Source organism: Miniopterus schreibersii, assembly GCF_964146895.1.
Source record: "Miniopterus schreibersii genome assembly, chromosome: 6".
In the NCBI taxonomy this organism is placed as follows: domain Eukaryota; kingdom Metazoa; phylum Chordata; class Mammalia; order Chiroptera; family Miniopteridae; genus Miniopterus; species Miniopterus schreibersii.
In genome coordinates, this window is record NC_138107.1 from 34052718 (window position 1) to 34075729 (window position 23012).

A 23012-nucleotide genomic window follows, 5' to 3' on the forward strand; every position below is an offset into this window, starting at 1 on the left:
GATTGTTGGGTTCTCTGTTGCTGTGTATAAAGAAAAGTAATTATCTTTAGACAGTACCATAACACGTTTGTTATAGTCCCCACTTAATAACTGCTTAATGACTTATGTAGAGGAATGTCCATTTATAATCCAAAACAAATATGTGCTGTATATAACAGTCAATATAAATGTTTTTGTTTTTTAATTTTTATATAATTAAATGGGTATGAATTATGTATTTGTTTTTCCAAGAATATTATTTAAAAGCATGGTAGTTCAATATTTTTACACCCAGTAGTATTAATGAATTATACCCCTATACAAATGTAAATAATTGATAGACTTCCCTCCCATAATCCGATAGTTTGAATAAACTTATCTTTTATTTTTGACATAGTCTTTTTGTATATTCATGTCTTTCTGCTACATGTTGATATCCTTCTACATTCCATTGGATCTTTTTATTTTGTCACTTCTTGAGAATAAATGTAATTTAGGGTGTTATATGACTGTTGATTCTTTAAATATTGAAATATACTGAAGCAATGTAGGTGTTTTGACTTCTATGTTTAAAAAATGACTTTAAAAAATATATATATATCTTTGTTGATTTCAGAGAGAGAGAGAAACATCATTGATGAGAGAGTCATCATTGATCGGCTGCCTCCTGCACGCCCCCAACTGGGGATCGAGCCCACAACCCGGGCATGTGCCCTGACCGGGAATCGAACCGTGATCTCCTGGGTCCTAGGTTGATGCTTAACCGCCGAGCCACTCCCGGCCAGGCAAAAATGACTTCTTAAGTGACTTAGAATTTCATGGTATGTTTCTTAGAGATTTTGTGCAGTGATTAAAATTAAAAAAACCCTGAGTTTCTCCTTACCTTTTAATCCCATCACTTCCCAAATTTGTAAGGTCATTTTTTAAAATATGGGTGGTTTAGATGGGGGATTATTTTATGGTAATGTGTGCAAGATTATACTTTGATATTATCATTTGTGCATTGTAAATAGGTGCTTTTTTATAGTATTGAATTATGTCCCAGTAGGACCAATGTGCTTTCTCTAGTACATATGATCCTCCTAGGACTTGGAATTTGCCGTTGCTGGGTTGCCAGTGGTAAGGTTAGAGTCTCTACAGTAACTGGGCTGAGCAAATTCTTGTATGACTATTAGCAGACGTGGAAGAACGTGCAGGTCACCTCTGGGTCGGGAACAGGTACAGAAAGTAATGCTGCCTTGGATCCTGGCATGGGGGGCCCCCTCGCCCTTGTCCTTGGACTTTGAATAAGACACGTTGGCAACTGTCCAGATTGGAAATAAACCTTCTCAAGTTCCAGGCCTACCTTGGCGCGTCTGAGGGCAGTGTATGGGGATAGCAGCAGTCCGGGTGGACGCCTGGCTTTGCCAAAGATCAGTCTCCTGTCTTGAGAGCCCTGCTGCTTATCGTGGACAGACTGGGAGCAGATTGCCAAATACAGGTCAGGAAGTGTATATGACCTGTAAAGGAATCCTCTCCTTTTTTAATTAGGCTCTTCAGGGCCTGAGCCTTATTCCGATGCTGTTTGTTTAATGTTATTTTGTTACTGGTTAACAATTTTTATGTCTAGTCAGTTTAGTAATACATTTGTTTGAGGGAATATGGTCTGTATAGAGTTGACTCATGCACTCTTAGTAACAGTAATTAGTAACATTTACAAGGTAGACTGAATACAAGGTAGTTTGGGATGTAGAACACATTGGTGTTTTGTGTACCTGGAATGTGTAGCATATTACTGCTTTAAGGTTTCATTCTACTCATCTTTTCATACTCCTTTCAAAGTGCACCTCCTTTGTCCTGTTCCTTGTACTTCACTGACCCCCCACCTCCACAGTCCCTATGCCTGTGAATACATTGTGTTAGCATTTTAAGTGTTGCTCTGCAGCAGTTTACTGGTCTTTCTCCTTCTGTAGGTTGTAAACACTCTGGTTTTATTCTTGCGTACGTAGTTCAGGGCCAGGTACTTTGCCCTGTTATAATAGATGATCAGTAAATGTTCAGTGAGTAATTTCATTGCAAATTCACATCACAAATATGAATATATTGTCTACTTCTTTTAAAAATTTTCTCGAATTTTAAGTTCTAGGTCATCTCATCCACCTAAAATTTCTTTGAGGTGATTAGATTGGTATTTGTCAAGGGCTTAATGAGCCCGAGCACCAAGAATAGTGCTAAAAAATATCCCCAAACTAGTGATGATGGTAAGAGTTTTTTTACAGAAGAGGAAACTATAGCTGAAAGGATGTCTCTTAAGAACCCCTTCTTTAATGATTTGGGAGGGGGTAGTACAGGACGCTTGACTGAGACAAGATCATTTCCACATATGAAAAAAATTTAACCTTGGCTTCTTGTAACTATTAGAGTTAGAGCAATCACTTTGAGAATTCACAAAGCTAAATTTAGTAATTTGGGCACATTCCCATTTTTTGACTTACATCCTGAGGTTTTGTTTACTATTTTTTTTCTGGCCTTAGGGTAGAATAAGTCTGACTGAGTATAAAGATGGTTACACTTGAAAACACATATACACTTGTAGGACCAATTTGAATCTTCATAGAATTTATTTTACTTTTAGATGAAAGTTACTTTAAAGATAACACTTTTTTTAAAAAAATAAAAGCAGTAGCTATCCTTCAGAAAGTTTAAAAAATATGAAATGTGGAAAGGAGAAAAGTTATTTATAATGCCACCACTTAAAAAATAATAAGTATTACTATTTTAGTACCATTTATATAATATAGAAGCTTTATTATGTATAAAATTTTTATAAAAATGTTTATATAAAATTTAAAAACTTAATTTATTAGTTAATTCTTATTATCAAATCAGATAAATAGTATGCTCTTCTTCAAAGTTTTTTTTAATTAACTGTAATTTATCTGGAATTTATTTTGGATTATGGTTGGAAAGTTGTTTTAAAATTGTAATATTTAGTCATTTTTCCTTTGCTGCTACTGAGAAAGAAATGCGATATTTTGAATTGTTATCAGCGAAATTTTAAAAAATTCCTCATATTCTTTATTAAAGCCCCATAAATTTTTTTGAACAATATCTTTTATGTTGTATTCATTTTAAATAATCAACTAATAAGTGAATGCATTCTTTTGCCAACAACAAATCAAAACAATACAGATATAGTTTGTATTCCCCTAGACCACAACCTGGTTGTTGATCACCTAGAAACTAAGCACTGTTTTCATTTTGGTATGTATACTTCTGCATCTTTTACTTTTATTTAAAGTTTTAGGCTTTTAGAAATATGTAGTTTTATATGTGCTTTTTGACATAAAAGAGAACTGTACAAGATGTTTGCAACTTTATTTTTCATGTAACAACAGGCCTTAGGTGTCCATGCTGAAAGGTAAAGTTCCATCTCACTGTTTTTAATTGCATGACTGTTTGCAGTCCAGATATTGCATAATTTATTAAACTATTTTCTTTATTGGTAGGCATTCAGATTGTTTGCAGTTTTTCTAATGGTGGTACAATAGATATCCTGGGTGTATACCAAGAAGTGCTGGTTCAGAGAGTTGACTAGTTTATAGTCTCACTAACAGAACCACTTGATGTTACTATTTTATCACTGTGATGGGTGAAAAACGCATCTCATTGTTTAATTACATAATATATATATTATATTATCTTTCCTAAGGAGAAATAATAGAATTTAATGATGAAATTGGATAAAATATGGTGTTCTGGCATAATTTTATACAGAGACATGGCTGGCTGCTTGAAACATAGAGTTCGTGTTTAAAAGGTAAAAAGTTTTTACCTTTTATGTAAAGAAACACTTAATTTTTTCCTCCAGTTCATTGTAGTTAGTTTTTATTTGACTTGAGCTATAGTGCAGGGAAAAAGTATTCATTACTTTTCAGTTTCTAGAATCAAATGTTTTAAAGTCTAAGACCTTGGCAAACATTTCCAAACTCGACAAAACACAGTTTGTTTAATAAACTGTGGAACTAAGGCACCATATTATGTTCTGATTTAGAGGAATGGAGAAATAAGAATACATTTTAAAATGGTCTGGAAAATAGGCTAGTAATGGATTAATTAGAATTTAAATATATAATTAATGGTGTTGTTTTTGCACTGTTATATTTGTATATTCACCTGTGACTTTTGGTTAATAGCGACATGATCTACATGATAAACAGACAGAAACAAATAGGACTATGGTGTTAAAAGGAAAATGCCCGTAGAGACTTCTGGTCAAGATAGTGGAGTCAGGGGAACACTGTGCTCATCGTCTCCCACAACCACATCAGAATTACAGCTGAATTACAGAATAACCAGCCTTGAGAACCCCCTGAAGACTAGGTGAACAGAACTAAGAATATGAAGAAGGAGCCAGGTCGGGACTGATACCGTCCACGTGGAAGGGGAGGAGGGAGAGGGAATGACTCTCCCCCAGCTCTCGGGAGGATCGGATGGGTGTCTCGCCCTCTGCTCTGCGGGGCTTTGCGGCTTTGCTCCTTCCGCAGAGCAGCCTTCTCTCTGCAGTTCTGTTTGTGACTGGTCTCGCTCTCACTATGTTTATATGAATCTGTGGTTTTGAATGATGACCAAAAAAAAAGAAATGACCATAAAACACCCAGCTAAGTTTTAATTCATAAAGTTTCCTTTTATGAGTGATCCTTGTTGTAATGTATCAGTTTTCCTTTAGGAACTACATGTGTTCATGAACACTTTTGAGTAATGGCAAAAACCATTTTTGTTAAAATAGGACACTTTAAATATGTGTATTAAAATTCTACTTAAGCATATTCTGAACTTTTTTGTCCTTTACAGAGACAAGGTAAGGTATGTGCTGGATTTGACAATCTGTAGAGACGAACTACTAAGGTGCACACCTGCTTCCTCGGCAACTTGAGTCTTCGCGCCGGGCACCGCGTTCTTTGTGCAGGCTCAGCCTAACGTACAGCCTCGGTTAGCCGTTTCGCTTGAAGAGGGCATTTACTCTGCCTCTGTTTAATCAACAAGATTTAATAATTCCCATCACTGCATTAAGTGATGGCAGTGTATGGATAAGCAGGATATGATTCTTACCCTTAAACTCGAAGGAAAGATTAAAATTTAACAGCAAAAATATAAAACAAAGCCGAGAGTTACTAATGCTATAGAAAGTTAAAAGCAGGTGCCGAGGAAAGAGCATCTAATTCTGAAAAGGGTTATGGTGGAAGGCTTCAGGGAGGTTAGACTTGCTTAATTTTTGAAGTAGTGAGTAGAAATGCAGTATGTGAAGAACGGGAGAGACCTGGCCGGAGGAGTGCAGGTGGCGGGTGTGGAATGGCGACTGTTCAGTGGCTTGGGGCGCGTGCTCCGGGCAGACGGTACCCTGGGAGGAATCAGCCTGTTCGTCTAGTGAGAGGGATACCGAGCGCCTTCATCTCCAAAATGGAGTGGACGTGTTGATCTGTGCTGGGTGATAACTCAGCTTTCCAGGTTTTCAAGATTGCATGTGTTTCCTCTAGTGTCACTTGGAGAAACTGTTTCTATTCAAGATAAGATAAGACAAAGGGATGGGGGGAGTGGGGTGTCACCTAAACCGCGCAAGGACAGATGAGGAGCTGTGCTGGAGTTCAGAGCGAAACTAATTATTCTGAGTAACCTTACTCCAAATATTAAAGCGAGGTGAGTCCTGTAAAGTTAGGCAGGATGATAGAGGTAACTTTGGAATGGGTGTCACAGTTCTTTGACTTAGCGAATTTTCATAAATACATTTCCTTTGCATTTTGAGTCTGAATTTGCCCTGGGCATTGTCTTGGAAGTTAGTGATAGGTTGAAATGCAGTTAATATCCATTAATTACCTTAATTCATATCAGTTTCAAATAGCCTTATATTGTTGTGGATTTATCTTGGTGCCTGTCCCTTCTTTTACCCTTATATTTAAGACTGTGATGGTATCTTCTTATTGCTGCTGCTTACACAGAATCTTATGTTTTATCTTTTCTCTATAGCTGGTTAAAAAAAAAGAGAAAGAGACTTATGATTAGTCATTGAGTAGGGTGATTTTTACAAATCTCCTCTTATTTTCTCTTTGCCTGCATTTATTTAGTTAACCGTGCTATGTGGGTTATTGTTTTCTTAATCAGCTGTGGCTCTGGTTGTTACACTTTGCATCCTTGCTCTGATATCCCATCCCTGGATTCATGTTTCCTCTCTCTTATTTCCCTTTTCCCTTTTAAGGCTGTTTTCCATCTGTCCTTGTTTTCTTGCCCCGTATCTATTAGTTTTGTGCTTACTATCTCTTAGGCTGAAAACAGATTCCCTGTTTGTCTGACCAAGTATTCTCGCTTTCTTCACGAATCTCTCTGAAATCTACTTGCTGCAAATATAGCTTTTGACAAAAGAGCAAGCGATAGTCTTTGATATCCCCAGATAGTTTTTTAGTCTCTCTTTCTGCAAAGTGCCTATAGTTTTCTCCCCAGAGTTTTATTTTTCTTTGTCTTTTGGGAAAGAGCTTACTGGTATATGGTCTTTGTTTTGATTTCAAGTGAGAATTATTGCACGGATTACATGATTGAGTTCACTGAACTGGTAACCCAACTTGTGAAATTAGGACTCTGAAATGGCCTTGTTAAATGAGGCTTTCAGCGTTCCTCCCTTTGTCTCTTCCTGTGTGTTGGTGACAGCTCACAGGGTGGAGCTCTTTATTTTAATACTGAATATTTTACTGAGGAGGTAGTTTCTGTCTCTAAGAGGGCATTTGATATCTCTTGTTATTGTTTTAAACATCCTACTTTCCTCAGTAATACACATACCATAGTATGTGACACAATTAGACAAGGCCTTGGGCTGTGTCAAGAAGTCAGTAAAATTGATCATTTTGACAATAGATGGCATTTTTATGACCATTTTTATTGTGTTTTAGTGTTTGCCAGAAGTTTTGAAAGAGTTGGAAATTACCTTCTATATTGAAACACAGTTATTTGCACTTAACATATATTTGTGAATCTTCTAAGTGGGGGAGAGCAAAAAGGCGGGCTTAGTTTTAGGGAGACTTGGGAAGAGGTTTGAATCTAGTGTTTGTTATCAGTTTACCTTCAGTGGGATCATGGTGGGAAGAACATTTTGCATGAGTGGATTGAGAGATCCTGAATGGGGGTGACTTTATTTGAGGGGCTGCGGGGTTAGGAGACTAGTTTGAAATAAATAGGTTTGGGCATAAAGAATGGAGGTGAAATTAGAAGCCAGAATTAGGAGTGCAGTAGTAGAATCAGGCTGGGGAAAACCAACAGACCGTAGGACTTGGCAGTGAGGAACAGAGCAGAGTGGAAGGGAGAGGGTGGTGCAGAGGAATGAGTACTGGCCTGCTTGAGGTGGAAAACAATTGTAGTTTGAACAGGTTATAGACAAACTGAAAGCTATTTGTTGATTAACTTGTTGATCCTTGGAACTGTGAGAGGAGGCACAAGTGTAATCCCGGAAGGAGTCATTTTGTAATTCATTGCTTGTTAGTATTCAACACATGCTTTTTTTCTCCAACTATGGATTTGTCATATGTATAACATTTTTCATTAAGTAAATGTAAATTTTCATTTATTCACCTAGTCATTTAGTCAATGACTATTTTATTGCCAGGCTCCTACAGCTCAGGAAAAGGGAGAGAGAAACGTAAAAGACCAGTCTCTTCTATTGTGGGGTAAACAGAGGAATTGGTTCATATATGGTTTTCCCCAACAAGTTAATCTTTTGAAGCACAGGGTAGTAGCCTTCCTCATATTAAGGGAGACAGTCCCAGCAACATATACGCCATAAGAAAAGCTGAAAATTCTGCTAAAAATGCCTTCTTTGAGGGAAAGTAGTGTAGTGTAGTAATTAAGAATACAAATTCTTAATTTGTCACATTTATGCATCTTTTTCTTTGTGGTTAATTTTGCCCCCTGTTTTAAGTTCTTCCCTATTCTGAGGTTATGAAGATCTACTGGATAAGCTTCTAGAAGCTTTATTGTTTGCCTTTCGAATTGATCCCAGGGGATCAATGAGGAAAATGGAGGGGGGACGTATAATACTTTCAACAATAAAGATAAAAAATTTAACCCCTCGCCCCATTGTGTAATTTTTGGCCACGATGTGAGCTGTAGGTCTCATATTTAATTTTCTTCCCAATGTATACCTAGTTTCCTGGTAGCATGTATTGAAAAAATAGTCTTTCCTTTGCATCTCTTTCATTCTAGTTGCTACTTTGGTTGTAAAACAAGTGTATTAATATATGTATGACTCATTGTTCTGTTTCATTGGTCTGTTTGTCTATTCAGGTGCCATTGCCACACTTGTTTTATTATTGTAGCTTTATAGTAAGTTTTATTTTCCCATCTTCTTCGAGATTGTCTTGGCTGTTCTTGGCTTTTTAGAGTCAGTTTGTCAAGTTCTGGGAAAAAACATCTTTTGTAATTTTAATTGAGATTGCACTGAGCCTAGAGATTGCTTTGGGGAGAATTGTCTTCTCATCTAAGATCATAGTGTATTTCCTTAGGTCTTTATTAATTTCCCTTAATGATGTTTTATAATTTCATAGTTTTCTCTGTAGTAGTCTTACATTACATATTTTTTTTCTTAACAGCTTTATTTCCTTAAGTGGAAGCAAATTTGTATTTTTCTATTCACAATGGTTACACACAGTCTCATGCATGATGTCATTCAAGTCCACTCAGCAGTAAAAAGGGTCTATTGAAATATGTAACAACCTGGCTGGACCTCAAGGGCTGAGTGAAAAGCTGGAACAGCGAGCGCTAACCTTAAACCAAAGGCTCTTTACAGAGTCAACCATCTTTTCTGGGAAATACGTCTCTGTACTTGCTCTTGTTACTACACTGAGACGTCTGTGCACCAGAATGTGGAAAATATAAACGTTCTCACCTTGTCACCCTCCATCTCCCATCCACTGAAAGTGGTATTACAGATTAATTGGTGACTCTGAAAAGAGCTTTTGTAGTCTCAGGTAGTCTTAATCCTTACATCTTTTGAGGGACAGCCTTTTTGGGCTTGGCAGATTTTGGCTTGGCTGCCTTGGGCTTAGGTGCTTTGGCCTTGGCCTTTTTTTTTTCTCTTGGGTTTGGCTGCTTTCACCTTTCTCGGGCTCTTGGTCTCTTTTTTGGTCCCTGTAGCCACCACTGGCTTCTTTGCTTTCTTCTTGGCACTCTTCTTGGGAGTAGCTTACCCCATGGCCTTGGATTTCTTGGCTACTCTTAGCACCTTCTTGGCTTTGGCCGCGCCCGCCTTCTTGGGCTTTGGCTTGGCTTCCCCAGAGGCTGCCTTCTTGCTGAGCTTGAAGGAGCTTGAGGCACCATTGCCCTAGGTCTGTACCAGGGTGCCCTTGCCCATCAGGCTCTTGAGGCCCAACCTGATGCGGCTGTTGCTCTTGTCCATGTCATAGACCTCAGCTGCCAGCACCTTGAGCGCAACCAGCTCCACACTGCTGTGCTCCTTGGAGGCGGCCACGGCCTTGCGCCCTGGTAATGAGCTTAGACGCTGGAGGCCCAGACACCTTGCGCTCGGCAGCACCCATGGACTTGAGGGCCTCCTTCACAGGTGTTTTCTTTGCAGCAGGTGAAATTTCTGACATGATTGTTGGTTGTGATACCTGGCAGTAAAACAATAAGTCCAAATATTTTAAAAAGCTTATACTTTGCTCTAATGTCAGATTTTCAGAAGCGTTACAGGAACAATACTATATAAAAATTCCTGCCTACTCTCACCCAGATTCCTTAAATGAATACCTTCACCACATCTTCATCTCCCTTCTTCTCTTTCTAAATATAAACACACCTGCTGCTTAGAATTTGAGTGTTTAAGTTGCATACTTACACCTCCCCCTTTATTCCTAAACACTTCCCATGTGTGTATCCTAATAACAAAATCATCATCCCACATGACCACGGGTAACACTTGCCAATAGTATAATTTAAAATCTGTAGACCTTGTTCAGAAATCACGAATTTTCCCAAATACATCATAGGAAAAGTAAACCCACATCATGTGTTGCATTCAGTTGTCATGTCGCTTTTGGTGCCTGTCACCTGGAACAGCTCCTCGTCTTCCTTTGTGCTTCATGACCTTGAAGTTTTTGATTAATTCAAGCTAGTTATGTTGTTTGTATAAACCTCTCTATTTGGGTTTGTTTGCTATTTCCTCATGCTGAGATTTAGATTATACATTTTGGTAGGAGTACCACAGGAGTGGTATGATGTGTTACGAAGAGTTTTGATTGTTTGGTTAAGGTGATGTCTACCTCCTTATATATAAAGTTACCATTTTCTGCTTTGTAATTAGTATCTTTGTTGAATTTTATCAAACTTTTGCGCTGTTCATGTTGAGTTCTAATGATTAATTTTTTAAGAGTCAAATTTATGAAGGTATAATTTACATAAAATAAACTTCACTTTTTTAGGAGAATAGTTCCATTTTCCCCCAGAAGTTCCCTCATTCCCTTTAGTAGTCAATTTCATTATTTCCTCTTCAGCTTTTGACCACCCCTTATCTGATTTCTGTCATTTCTGTCATTTTTAGGTTAGTTTTGCATATTCTAGCATTTCATATCAATGGAATCTTACACTGTATATTACTGTTATTTTATGTCTTCCACTTAGCATAATGCTTTTGAGATTTATCCATGTTGTTGTGGCTCTTAGTTCAGTCCTACTTATTGCTGAGTAGTTTTTTCATTGTACAGATATTTTTCTGTTCATCTGTTGATGGATATTGGAATTGTTTCCACTGTGGGGCAATTACAAAAAAAGCTGCTATAAACATTCAGATATGTCTTTGTGTGAATGTTCCTTTTGGGTAAATAAGTAGGAGTAGGATTTTAGGTAGTATGGTAAGCAATAAATGAGAGTTTCAGTTCTGTATCCTTGCTTACATTTGGTATTGCCAGTTTTAAAAATTTTAGCCTCGCCCTGGCCAGTGTGACTCATTTGGTTGGAGTATTGTCCTGGACACCGAAAGGTTGCAGGTTTGATTCCTGGTCAGGGCTTATACCCAGGTTTCAGGTTTGATCCCTGGTTGGGTGTGTGTGGGAGGCAACTGATCGATGTTTCCCTCTCACATGGATGCTTTTCTCTCTTTACCTTTCTCTCTCTCTAAAAAATGAAAATAAAGAATATATCCTTGGGCAAGGGTTAACAAAAAATTAGCCTTTCTAGTGGATGTGTTGTAGCATTTCACTGTGGTTTGTTCCCCCCCCCCCCCCCGAAATACAGAATTTTTTTTTAGAAGCTCTTTAAAGTAGGAAAAAACCTTGTCAAAAAAGACCAGGAAAATGGATTCCCAATGAAATGGAATTTTAGGGCAACAAAAGTCTAAAAGGCCACAAAAGAGAAATAGCACCACTGTTATTTGAACAATGTCTAGTTACTTGCGTTTTTGGCATTGATAAACTGAATCTGGGTTTTCCTCTGAATTCCACACAGAGCATTCACTACATAACAATTTATAAAATACATGCTTTCTACACTCATTTGAGGACAAACTACCACCAGAAACAAATCAATACAAATACATCAGGGGCCAAACGAAGGATCTGAATAGGCTGTGGGCAAAGCAAATGAGAGAGTGTTAAGGAATGAAATATTTTAAATATTATTAATTAATTCAGACATGCTACTGTCTTTTCTGCAAAAGAAAATTAACATTTAGTAACACACTAACAAATTTTATCTCCAGTGAGATTAGTGAACTGGCAAAGTATTCCGATAACAGTGGAGGGCTGTGGACAGCAGGTACCCAGAACACTCAGCCTTGCAGATCCCAAGGTAGCGATGGCCTTCACTGATCACTCCCTTTGTCAGAGGTCCAAAAAGAACTTGTGGCATGATCATCTGCCTGCTGAACTTCCACTCTAAGCAGCAAGCTTTAAGGAGCCAAAGAGGAGTCCTCAGTGGGCAACAGAAGCAGAGAAACATGTTAAATGTAAACTAAAAGACAGTAAAGTAGCACACAACCCCCAGTCAAATCCCAGAGATGTGGGCATGTTAGATTTAAAAATTGAACACACCTCGTTTCCCTCAAAAGTAGTTGTTAGATTTAAAAACCGAACACCTCGTTTCCCACAGAAAACACAATACGTAGAAATTTCAGGGTATTGGAAAAATCATCAGAGAAGTGCTCCGTGAAAATCAAGCTATTCAACAGAAACATCTCAGGGCTGAAACACACCCTCTGTTCATTCAGGCAACCATGCCTCTTGCTTCTTAGCCGAAATGCCGTTGGTCAAGGGCACCAAAAGGCTTTATAGAGCAACTTGTTAAATTTTCCATCTGTGAAGATTCAAGCAGCCCCTTAAGGCCTGAAAACAGCAGGTCCAAAGATTCCAAGGTCTGGTCCTTCCATCCCAGACACAAGGGCAACACACAAACTCTCCTCTCGTGTTATATTTTATATTTTGAAATATGAAATTGTATTTTAAATACTCTTAAGGCATTTATTAAGATTTCACATTAGCATATCACATTAAAACAGCTTTTTCAGCAGTTTTACCAGCGTCCGTATGGTGAGCCTGAGGTCAGCCTCTTTGTTCATTGGGTGAACCAACTGGATCCTAATACTGCTCTGCTACAAGGTAAAAGCTCCTAACTCAAAAGTACTTGAAAAGGAGCGAACCTTCTGCAAAGTGCACATTAAAGAAGAGGTACTTTTTGCTTATAAAAAGAAAACAGTGAGTCCTCTAAGAATGATAAAAGGGAGTGTTTTACAGTTAAGCACATGATTTGCGGTGAAGAACTCGGGTGTTGCTCTGCTGGTCCAGGCTGTTACTCTTCTTGTTCCCCCTGTTGGCCCCTTCATCAGGTATCACAAAGCCTTCATCTGTGGCATAGAGAATGTCTGCAGTCCTCGGCAGCTCAGGGTTGTTTTCTCCCTTGTTCTCCTGACAAACCAATTCAATGTTCCTTAGCCTTCCAAAGTAGGAATCTCTTCCTTTCTCCAAGTCCTCGATGGTGAGTTGCAGTACCTTGGCCTGCTGTAGCAGTTCAGCTGCTTTGTCATCCTGATGCCCACACCAGGATTCTTTTGCACCCCACCCAGACAGCCTCAGGGGTTGCAGTAGTTCTGTGTGTTGCAATGGGCCTGCACTGCTCGAGATAGAAGGTTTCTTCAGTTTGTTCAGAGCTGGAACAACAAGGGAGGGAGCTGCTGCAGTTTCTTGACCTTGTCTGGCAGCTACAGGGTGACAGTCTTTTCCAACATATTTTGCATCAAAAAATCTTGAACCACTGAACAAGTTCAAAATTGTCCTGAAACTTTCCTTTTGCTAATTTGTCCACAGGAATTATTCTGTCAACGCCCATCCTCTTAAAATAACCTGCTTGTAGTATTTTGAAGTTACGGATGTATTCATTTTCTAGCTTAGCCTGGAATTTCACTTTCTTCAAGGCAATGGAGCCAGGCAGGGAATAGCATGTCCATAAACTGACAATAGTTAGCCCCTGAGTACAACTGTTCCATCTTAGTTGGATTCAAGTGCAGTGACTCATTGATTCAGGCCAGCATGTCATGTCAACTTAGGTTATCGCTGATGGCTGATGTTGAATATACATTAACTGCCATCTTCAGCTCTTGGCTGAATCATGTCCACCGGCTGTGCTTGGCTCCGTGTCTTCATTTCGTTCAAACTGCCCCCCACCCCCCAGTGCCATGAACTCACCCCTCTCCTTACACACTGACATAAAAAAATAGTCATTGTGGTTTTAATGGGCATTTCTCTAATGGTTATACTGTTCAACACCTTTCCCTGTGCATTTTTGTCATCCATAATAATTTTGAGTATCTTTTTAATTTATTGATTTTTTTTGAATATTAAAACAAAGTTGCCTCTCTGGAATAAACCGGATATGGTTGTGATAGAGTATACTTTTAATTTATTACTGGATTTGGTTTGCTAATATTTTGTTCAAGGTTTTTGTATCTATATTCATTAATTTTATTATCAAGGTTATGCTGCCTTCAGGACGAGTTGTGGAATTCTTTGCACGAGGGCTGTGTAAGATGTATTATACTAGCCCTACCTGGTTTGGCTCAGTGGTCAGAGCGTCAGCCAGCCGACCGAAGGGTCCCGGGTTTGATTCCAGCCAAGGGCACCTACCTCCGTTGCAGGCTCGGCCCCAGTCGGGGTACGAGCAGGAGGCAACCACTTGATGTGTCTCTCACATTGATGTTTCCCTCTCTCTCACTCTCCCTTCTACTCTATGAAAAGCAATGGAAAAAATATCCTCGGGTTAGGATTGAAAAAAAAAAAAGGTGATATAACTGATGAACTGAGGGAAGATGCTGAGAGATTTGTAGACTCACTTTGCTGTGTAGATGATTAGTTTTACGTCACAAATCTCAAAGTATGTTACACTTTTCAAATTTGTGCCAGGCTCTTCAATCCATTACCAGGTTTCATTGACTCTAAATTTTACTCTGGTAATCATCAATTCTAAGACAATTATTTTATCCCAGTCTTAAAGAAAGGGGATGCCAGTTTGTGCAGTAACTGTTAGGAGCATTGCTCTAATTTTATACTCAAGTAAGGTGATGCTCAAGGTGAAGCAACAAAGGCTTCTACCTTATATGGAGCAAGGAATGTTGGATGTTCATGCTGGATGCAGAAAAAGAAGCACTTGGTCCTAATTGTGAACATTTGTTGGATACTGGAGTGCTCCAGAGAATTTCAGAAGGTTAGTTTGTGTCTTACAGACAGTAGTAAAGCCTTTGACTGGGTCATGATAAGCTTTGGGTTGCTCTGCGAGAAGTGGAAGTGCTTCAGCACTTGCTTGTCCTGATGCATAACCTGTATTGTGAACAGGAAGTCACTGTCAGGACAGAATATAGAGGGAGGGAATGGTTCCCTGTAGGCCAGGGTGTCAGACAAGGGTGCATTTTATCTATGTGTTTAATTTGTATGCTGAACATATTATATGAAAAGCTGAGCTAGACTCAGAGGAAGGAGGAGTGGAAATTGGTGGAAGAAATATCAATAATTTAAGATAGGCAGATGATACCATTTTACTGGCAGAAAGTAGCAACGATTTGAAATGACTTCTGATGAAAGTGAAAGGAGAAAGTGCCAAAGCAGGACTGCATCTGAACGTCAAGAAGACAAAAATCATAACTATGGAAGAAATACTTAAATCTAGAGAATGGAAACATTGAAATTGTTAAAGATTTTGCTTACCGGAGTTCAGACATCAATTCAGATGGAAACTGTAGCCAGGAAATCAAGAGAAAATTGGCTTGGAAGGGCAGCAGTGGAAGAATTAGGAAGGGTCATTGAGGGCAAAGATGTGTCATTAGAGACCAAGGCTAAGATCATCCACACCTTAGTATTCCCAACTACTATGTATGGATGTGAAAGTTGGACAGTGAAGTAGGCCGACAGGAAAACAATGGATTCATTTGAAATATGGTGCTGGAGGAGAGCTCTGTGGATACTCTGGACCACTAGAAAGATGAACAAGTGGGTCCTTGAGAAAATAAAGCCTGAAATAATGCAAAACATTGCTGGAGGCAAAAATGACAAAACTGAAGTCGTCCTACTGAAGGCATATTATGAGAAAGCAGGTTTTTTTTTTTTTTTTGGAAAAGATGATAATTTTGGTAAAAATAGAAGGCAACAGGAAAAGAGGAAGACCAAATATGAGATGGATTGATTCCATAAAAGAAGCCACAGGCATGAGTCACAGGAACTGAGCAGGGCTGTTGAAGACAGGACCTTGTGGACCTCACTCGTTCATAGAGTTGCCAGGAATTAGAGCTGGCTCAGTGGCACATAACACACACATTTCTGAAAAACTCAAAAAACAAAAAACACCCCACATCCAATTAAGTAATGACACACTATTGATTTACATGTTAGCATATGAAAAAAAGTGCATATTAGAATTGTTGAGATATATGGTAGTATTTCATTTAATCCCCACAACAACAGTTTTAAGTGGGCGTTGCCTCCTTATACATCACTAGTATATGTCCTGGTTTTTTGGAGTAGCTCTTATTGAATAATCACACCTGTGGTTGTTGACTTCTCAAATGCTGAATTACACAATACTATCTATCATTTAGTTAATTACTCTTTATTATTAAACATTTCGCTTCTTTTTCTGTTTGTATTTTCCTGTTTTTCCTCTCTTTCTTTACCTTCTTTCTCCTTTTTTGTAAGTACCGCTTCAGAGAATATCTTTATAGGTAAAATTCTGATTATTTTCTTAAGTATAGATGCCTAGAAATAAGGATACTAGATGAAAAACTCTAAACATTTTTAAGACTCTTGTTATATGCATATAGCTAGTTGCTTTTCAAAACTGTAGTTACCAGTTTACATTTTTCATAACAGTGCTTAGAGAGAGATGTTCCACTGTAACTTCTTTAGTGTTTGTTATTACAATAAATTTTTTTCCAATTCTGTAGGCAAAAATGGCATCTCATTTTAATTTGCATTTTTCTGGACTACAAAATTGAAGACTTGGTCACATTAATTTTATAGGAGCTTATCATTGCTGTATAAATTTCAGGCATTATTTTTGTGGTTATGAGTAAATTATAAATTAAATACAGATATAATTATACAGCTGTCAGGACATTTTTAATTACTAGGTTTATTTTTCTCCTGCAGTAGCATAGTAGCTGTATTTTTTATTATAAAAAATAATTGATGCAATTGGAAAATTTTGGAGTGTTAAATTGCTTATTTTGATCTGTGGCTCAGTTGTAGAGGTTTCCTAGGTGAGATTTCACGTTTTTTAAAGAATGAATGAATTCAATATGTAACATGTTTATGATCCTGTTAAAGCTGGGATAAAATTATAGTTGCTCTGAAGCCTGATTAAGTATCCGAAAACTATTAAAATTATAATAGTATGTGCTATACTAAGTGGTAAAAAAAAAATTGGGGACTTAGTGATAAAACAAAGATTCTGCTAAAATCCTTTCCTCTTGAGTTTATTCCATTAGTAAAGGGTACTTCATCAAGGAGGCTGATTTTTCAGCTGATTTAAGAATGAAAAATATTATTTCCACTCTGATCTTTTATAAGGGTCTCTTTGAATACTTGTAAAGCAGAAGCATATGGGTCGAATATTTTTAAAAAGCCACACTAACTTCTAAATGGCTTTCAGCAATACATATTGCAGTGCATACTTGAATCTCTTTTGGGGAACAAAAAATTGGATGATATGTAATATATATTAAAGTAGAGTTGTCCTGTGGCTTGATATTTCTACTAGTAGGCTCTGGTAGAAGAGTTGGCAAGTTTAAATGAGAGCAAATGGATAGACAAAGGAGAGCCTTGTCCTAGTGGTCTGTATTATGTGACTAAGGATGAGTCACTTAACTTTTTCTAGCCTTTGTTTTGTATTTGGAAATGAGCACAACAACCTGGGTTCCTGATTGTTTACGTTGTAAAAACAGTCAAATTCTGATATTCTTTGGAAGAGTTGGCACACCTATCACTGTTGTTATTTGGTTCTAAATTTTGGCTTAAGATTTATTTCAGGGCTTGATCCAATCCAGCACATTTTAAATGATTTTACTCTTTTGATATTAATGGGGTATCCTGGATGATGATGTAGGTTATCAATATTTTGTTAACAAAATAAGATATTAGATTAGTCTCTAGAAGACAAGTTGGACGGTATAATTATTTTTCACAAAGTTAAAGGAGGAGAATTTGTGCTACAGAGATTAAGATCTCTGACATGCATTTTTGTCATTATTCCAAAAAATAACAACAATGTTTTTCTGTCAAGCTTGTTTAGAGTGGTAGAGCTATGAAGTTTCCTGGCTATTTCTGCATCTGTTTTTATTCAGCTTTAGACTCTTCAGTTAGAATGTGTTTGAGAATATTGAAATAAAGTAAAAATACTACTGTTGTAGGCCTTTTGTGGGATTGCTGTGATGTGGCGTATACAGTAAGCGAAGCATGATGAACCGTAGCCCTGGTTCTGCAAGCTTTGGGGACTTATTTCCCTTTATTATGCCTTTTTTATTTATTATATACATTTGAGTATTTCTGTTAACATTTCTGTGAAACACATTTTCTTTTCATAATGATTTTAAAATTTCAAAGATTTTAAGTGATTTTACTAAAAACTCTTAAGTAGTCCTGGCGGGGTGGCTCCGTGGGTTGGACGGTCATCCTGTACACGGGAAGGGGGCAGCTTTGCCCCCGGTGGGGGCACATATGGAGATTGTGCGTCCAATTCCCGGTTGGGGCGCAAACGGGAGGCAACAGATTGATGTTTCTCTCTCTCTCCCCCTTCCTCTCTCTCTAAAATAAATAAAAACATATCTTCAGGTGAAAATTAAAAAAAAAACTTAATAACTGTGTTAATAAAGTATTGGGGCTTTTCAAAAAGCAATGACTAAAATTTCAAATGTGAAATTGTCAGATGAATAAACTTTGTCAAACATTCCCAATGCAGTGATGAAAAACACAGAGTCAGTTATTCTATAAAAATGTTTTCCCCTGTTAAACATGGGTTTCTTGTTTGCATACATTTATCTGTTCTTTCTCTCCTGGTACTTCATTAAAATGGTAGCACAAGAATTAAAAAAAAAAAGGTATAAATTTATAAGAGCGAAGAGATTAGGAGGAGGCAATAGGAGATGAGGGATTTCAGCAAATTTGGATAGAGGAATATTGTCTGACTTGGGTAAGCGGAGGAAGGACTCTAAGTTCTTGCAAAAAGGAGATCAGAGGCTAAGGGTTTGGAGGTTTCAGTTACTACAGAAGGTGAGGGTAAGACTCAGGGAGAAAGAGAGTGGGGTTGGTTGAAGGCTGTGTGTGAAGAGGTTAGGTCTCTAGTCCCTAACTGTCTTGCCAGAGACACAGAAGCCTTGTTCTCTGGAAAACGGAACTACTAGAGAAAGATGAACAAACAGTAACGGTGGGAACATTTGTACCAACGAGTTGAGTTCCGCCCAGAGACCGTAGGATGGAGTTTAGCACTGCCCAGGTACTGTGGGATGGAGTTTAGCACTGCCCAGGTACCGTGGGATGGAGTTTAGCACTGCCCAGTGACCGTGGGATGGAGTTGAGTTCTGCCCAGTGACCGTGGGATGGAGTTGAGTTCTGCCCAGTGCCCGTGGGATGGAGTTGAGTTCTGCCCAGTGACCGTGGGATGGAGTTGAGTTCTGCCCAGTGCCCGTGGGATGGAGTTGAGTTCTGCCCAGTGACCATGGGATGGAGTTGAGTTCTGCCCAGTGACCGTGGGATGGAGTTGAGTTCTGCCCAGTGACCATGGGATGGAGTTGAGTTCTGCCCAGTGACCGTGGGATGGAGTTGAGTTCTGCCCAGTGACCGTGGGATGGAGTTGAGTTCTGCCCAGTGACCGTGGGATGGAGTTGAGTTCTGCCCAGTGACCGTGGGATGGAGTTGAGTTCTGCCCAGTGACTGTAGGATAACATTTACCAGGTGATGGTCTTGATCTACTTAAACAGAGATTCTAGTCAGCTTTTTAGTGCCTTCTAAATGTGAATAGAAAACTAGATGTGTTGAGGAAAGCCCTTCCGTGAAAGACAGGAACAGAAGCAAAGTAGGAAAAAAGCAACAAGAAAGAAGCAAAGACAGTAGAGGGAAATTAAAAATGTGATTATAGAAATAAAAAATGTCAATAGAAGGGTAAGAAAGTCAAGTGGGACATTTCCAAGAAGGTAGAATAAAGACATATTTGGGCATGAAAAGACTCCAATGTATGCCCAGGGAGCAGTGAAGGGAAGTCCGGGAAGGACAGCTGGGCAGCAGGCCTGGAGAGCAACCACGCGAGGGTGGCGAGGGTGGGGGAGGCAGTTTGGAGAAGGGTAGAGGGGCCCTGTGGTTGGTTATATAAGCCTTTTTTAATGGTATAGTTGGCTTAAAAAACCCTGTTCTTTTATCACTTTAATAAAAAATTTAACATAAAGTGTGTTTTCATGAAACACTATCAGTATTGAATGGAATTTGTGAGAAGATTTATGTACTTGATACTACTTTAATATTAAAACCTAAACTGAAAGAAAAAGGCAGGCTCAAACCGGGAGTGTGAAGTAATTCTTTCCTCATGAAGACTGCCCAGTAGTTCTAACGGATTCTATTCTAGGATGGTAGTTCTTGTGAATTGAGACTAAAATGTAGCTGAGTTGAATTTTAATTGTTGAATAATCGCAGTGTAGTTAAGTCCAGAAGATGTGTGAGATTATAAAAAAAGTAACTGAGTTCTTGAACTACTCTGACAAAGTTTTTGAATTCAATTGATCTTAATAACTAGGGACTTTATAAATAAAGTTGATACTATAAAAACTCAAGATTGGATTTTGGTGTAGGTTGAAAGCAGCAGCTTTAAAGGAAACCATTCATAGCTATGTTGGTGGTTAGGAATAAAGGCAAAGTGCCCATAGTGCATAGAAGAGAGGGTTTTCATTGTGAGATCTACTTAAAAAAACAAAAGCCTGCTTACTTTGAACTCTGTTTAGGAAAGCTGAAGCCTTTTAATCCTATAAATAGCATTCCTTTTCGATGTCCTGCTTTCAGAGCTGGGAAGGTATATGAAGCTTTGGATCATATAATCACTATTTTATATTTAGAGTGATTATTTTTGTTTGTGAAAAGTTAATTATTTGGTTAACTTTTTAAGTGCCTTGACAAAATTATTGTGGTCATAAAATGCTTTTCATGAGAGATCATAGTAACACATAAATTGTGTTTGTCTCAAGTCTTACTGTGAAAAATCAAAAGTCCAGGCAGGTTTTCTACTCAAGAGAACTCTTCATATAGTGTTTGATTTATTTGATTGCTTATAAATCTACTTTTTACTGAAATCTAAAAAAAAAAAAAAATCTAACTCACCTAAGCTTTGGTGAGTTTTACCAAACAGTTGTGTTTGGTAAAACTATGTTTTCATCCATGTTTCGAGAATTTATGTAACTGTTTCCTTTATTTTATTTATTCAGCATATTTGTGTGAAACACTAAGTTGGATGGCAAGCAGTGAATACCTGTATCTGATTTGATCCAGACAACAGTCTTTTTTGTTAGCCTAACAGATTGTAACAATCAGAAAAACACAGTTGCTGAACAGTAACCTTAAAATACAATTGCCATACTGAATTTACTAGTTACTAGACTTATGAGACAAAGTTTCATGAAACTATTGGCCAATTAACAATATTTATACATAAAGGATTTCATTTCTCAGTATTAATTGTTCTTTTAATTATGTTTGCAACATCCAGTAAGTTATTAAACCTGTTCAGTTTGTTTGTTGGTTCATGCATTCACTCATTATTTGCTGCTATCCCATTCTGTCATTCTCTCTGATGCTGCCCTGATTTTGATGTTTCCCCCTCCCCCGCCTCAATTGGATTCCTGCGTACAGTCTCTTCTACCAGAACACAGTGATCTTTCTAATACGCATATCTAATCAGATGACTCTCCATTGCTTGTAGAATAAAGAATTAGTGTTAAAGCCCTTTATACTTTGGTATGGATCTGCCATTCCAGCTTCCCCTTCATGATGCTTCTTTTTTCTTCTCCTCCTCAATACACCCTTCAATTTCAGCTTCATATTTCTGAATTTCTGCTTTTGGTATTTCATTTGTCTAGAGTAACCCTCCCTAATTCTCTACTTGTTGAAATCCTTGGAACTTCAGGTTCCAGCTTATATTGCTGTCTCTCTAAAGTGTCAGTGTCCCTGGATTGACTTCAGTTAGGCAGACAGAGTAATCCTGTCTTTTTAAAAAAAATTTAAATGATTTTTTATTTTTCAATTATGGTTGGTATACAATATTATATTAGTTTCAGGTGTACACCCCAGTGATTAGACATTATATAACTTACTGAGTGATCATCCTGATAAACCTAGTATCGATCTTCCCTGACCGCATGCACCAAAAGGTCACCGGTTTGATTCTTGGTCAGGGCACATACCCAGTTTATGGGTTTGATCCCCAGTTGGGGTGCATATGGGAGGCATCCAGTCTGTTTCTCACATTGATCTTTTTCTCTCTCCTTTCCCCCCTCTCTCAAAATCAACAAAAACATATTTAAAAAAAGAAGTATAGTACCCATTTAACACTATACGTACTTATTAGAATATTACTGACTATGTTCCCTAGGCTGTTCTTTATGTCCCCGTGACTATTCTGTAACAACCAATTTGTACTTCTTAATTCCTTCACCTTTTTTACCTATTCCCCCAACTCCCTCCCATCTGGCAACCATCAAAATGTTCTCTGTATCTATGAGTCTTTTTCTGTTCTGCTTCTTCATTTATTTTGTTTGGTTTTTAGATTCATTTGTTGATAGATATATATTTATTGCCATTTTATTGTTCATATTTTTGATCTTTTTTTTCTTCTTGTTCTTCTTAAAGAAAACCCTTTAACATTTCATGTAATACTGGTGTGGTGGTGGTGATCTACTTTAGCTTTTCCTTGTCTGGGAAGCTCCTTATTTGTCCTTGGATTTTAAATGATAGCTTTTCTGGGTAGAGTAATCTTGGTTGTAGGGCCTTGCTTTTCATCACTTTGAATATTTCTTGCCAGTCCCTTTTGGTCTGCAGAGTTACTGTTGAGAAATCAGCTGACAGTCTTATGGGAGCTCCCTTGTAGGTAACTAATGGCTTTTCTTTTGCTACTTTTAAGGTTCTCTCTTTGTCTTTAACCTTTGACATTTTAATTATGATGTGTCTTGGTTTGGGCCTCTTTGGGTTCATCTCTTTTTGAGACTTTGCGCTTCCTGGACTTGTGTGTCTATCTCCGTCACCAGGTTAGGGAAGTTTTCTCTAATTATTTTTTCAAATAGGTTTTCAATTTCTTGGTCTCTCTCTTCTTCTCCTGGCACCCCCAACTAACAGGTAAGGTTTGTGTAGCTTGGGGTTTGAATCTTCTCAAGGAGTTAATATAGTTCTTATGTCTTGATATTTGCCTGGTTTTTGGGATTTATGTTAGTGTTCTCAGATTGGGGAAAAGATGAGGAAAGAGAAGGTAGTGTAGACTAGCTTTACCCACTTTTCAGTGTTTAGGAGCAGCAGCAC

General features: G+C 38.0%; 1 protein-coding gene and 2 pseudogenes across 8 annotated transcripts in view; 1 reads left to right on the plus strand and 2 right to left on the minus strand.

Moving 5' to 3' along the window:
• The window catches only part of MYO6 (myosin VI), a 134997-nt gene that overhangs the window by 20439 nt on the left and 91546 nt on the right, over positions 1–23012 (plus strand). The gene's annotated exons all lie outside the window — the stretch shown is intronic.
• On the minus strand, positions 8980–9590 carry LOC308558721 (histone H1.5 pseudogene; annotated as a pseudogene). Its single transcript has one exon. The product of its transcript is annotated as a histone H1.5 pseudogene (transcript).
• LOC308558722 (microtubule-associated protein RP/EB family member 1 pseudogene) lies at positions 12720–13570 on the minus strand (annotated as a pseudogene). Its single transcript has one exon. The product of its transcript is annotated as a microtubule-associated protein RP/EB family member 1 pseudogene (transcript).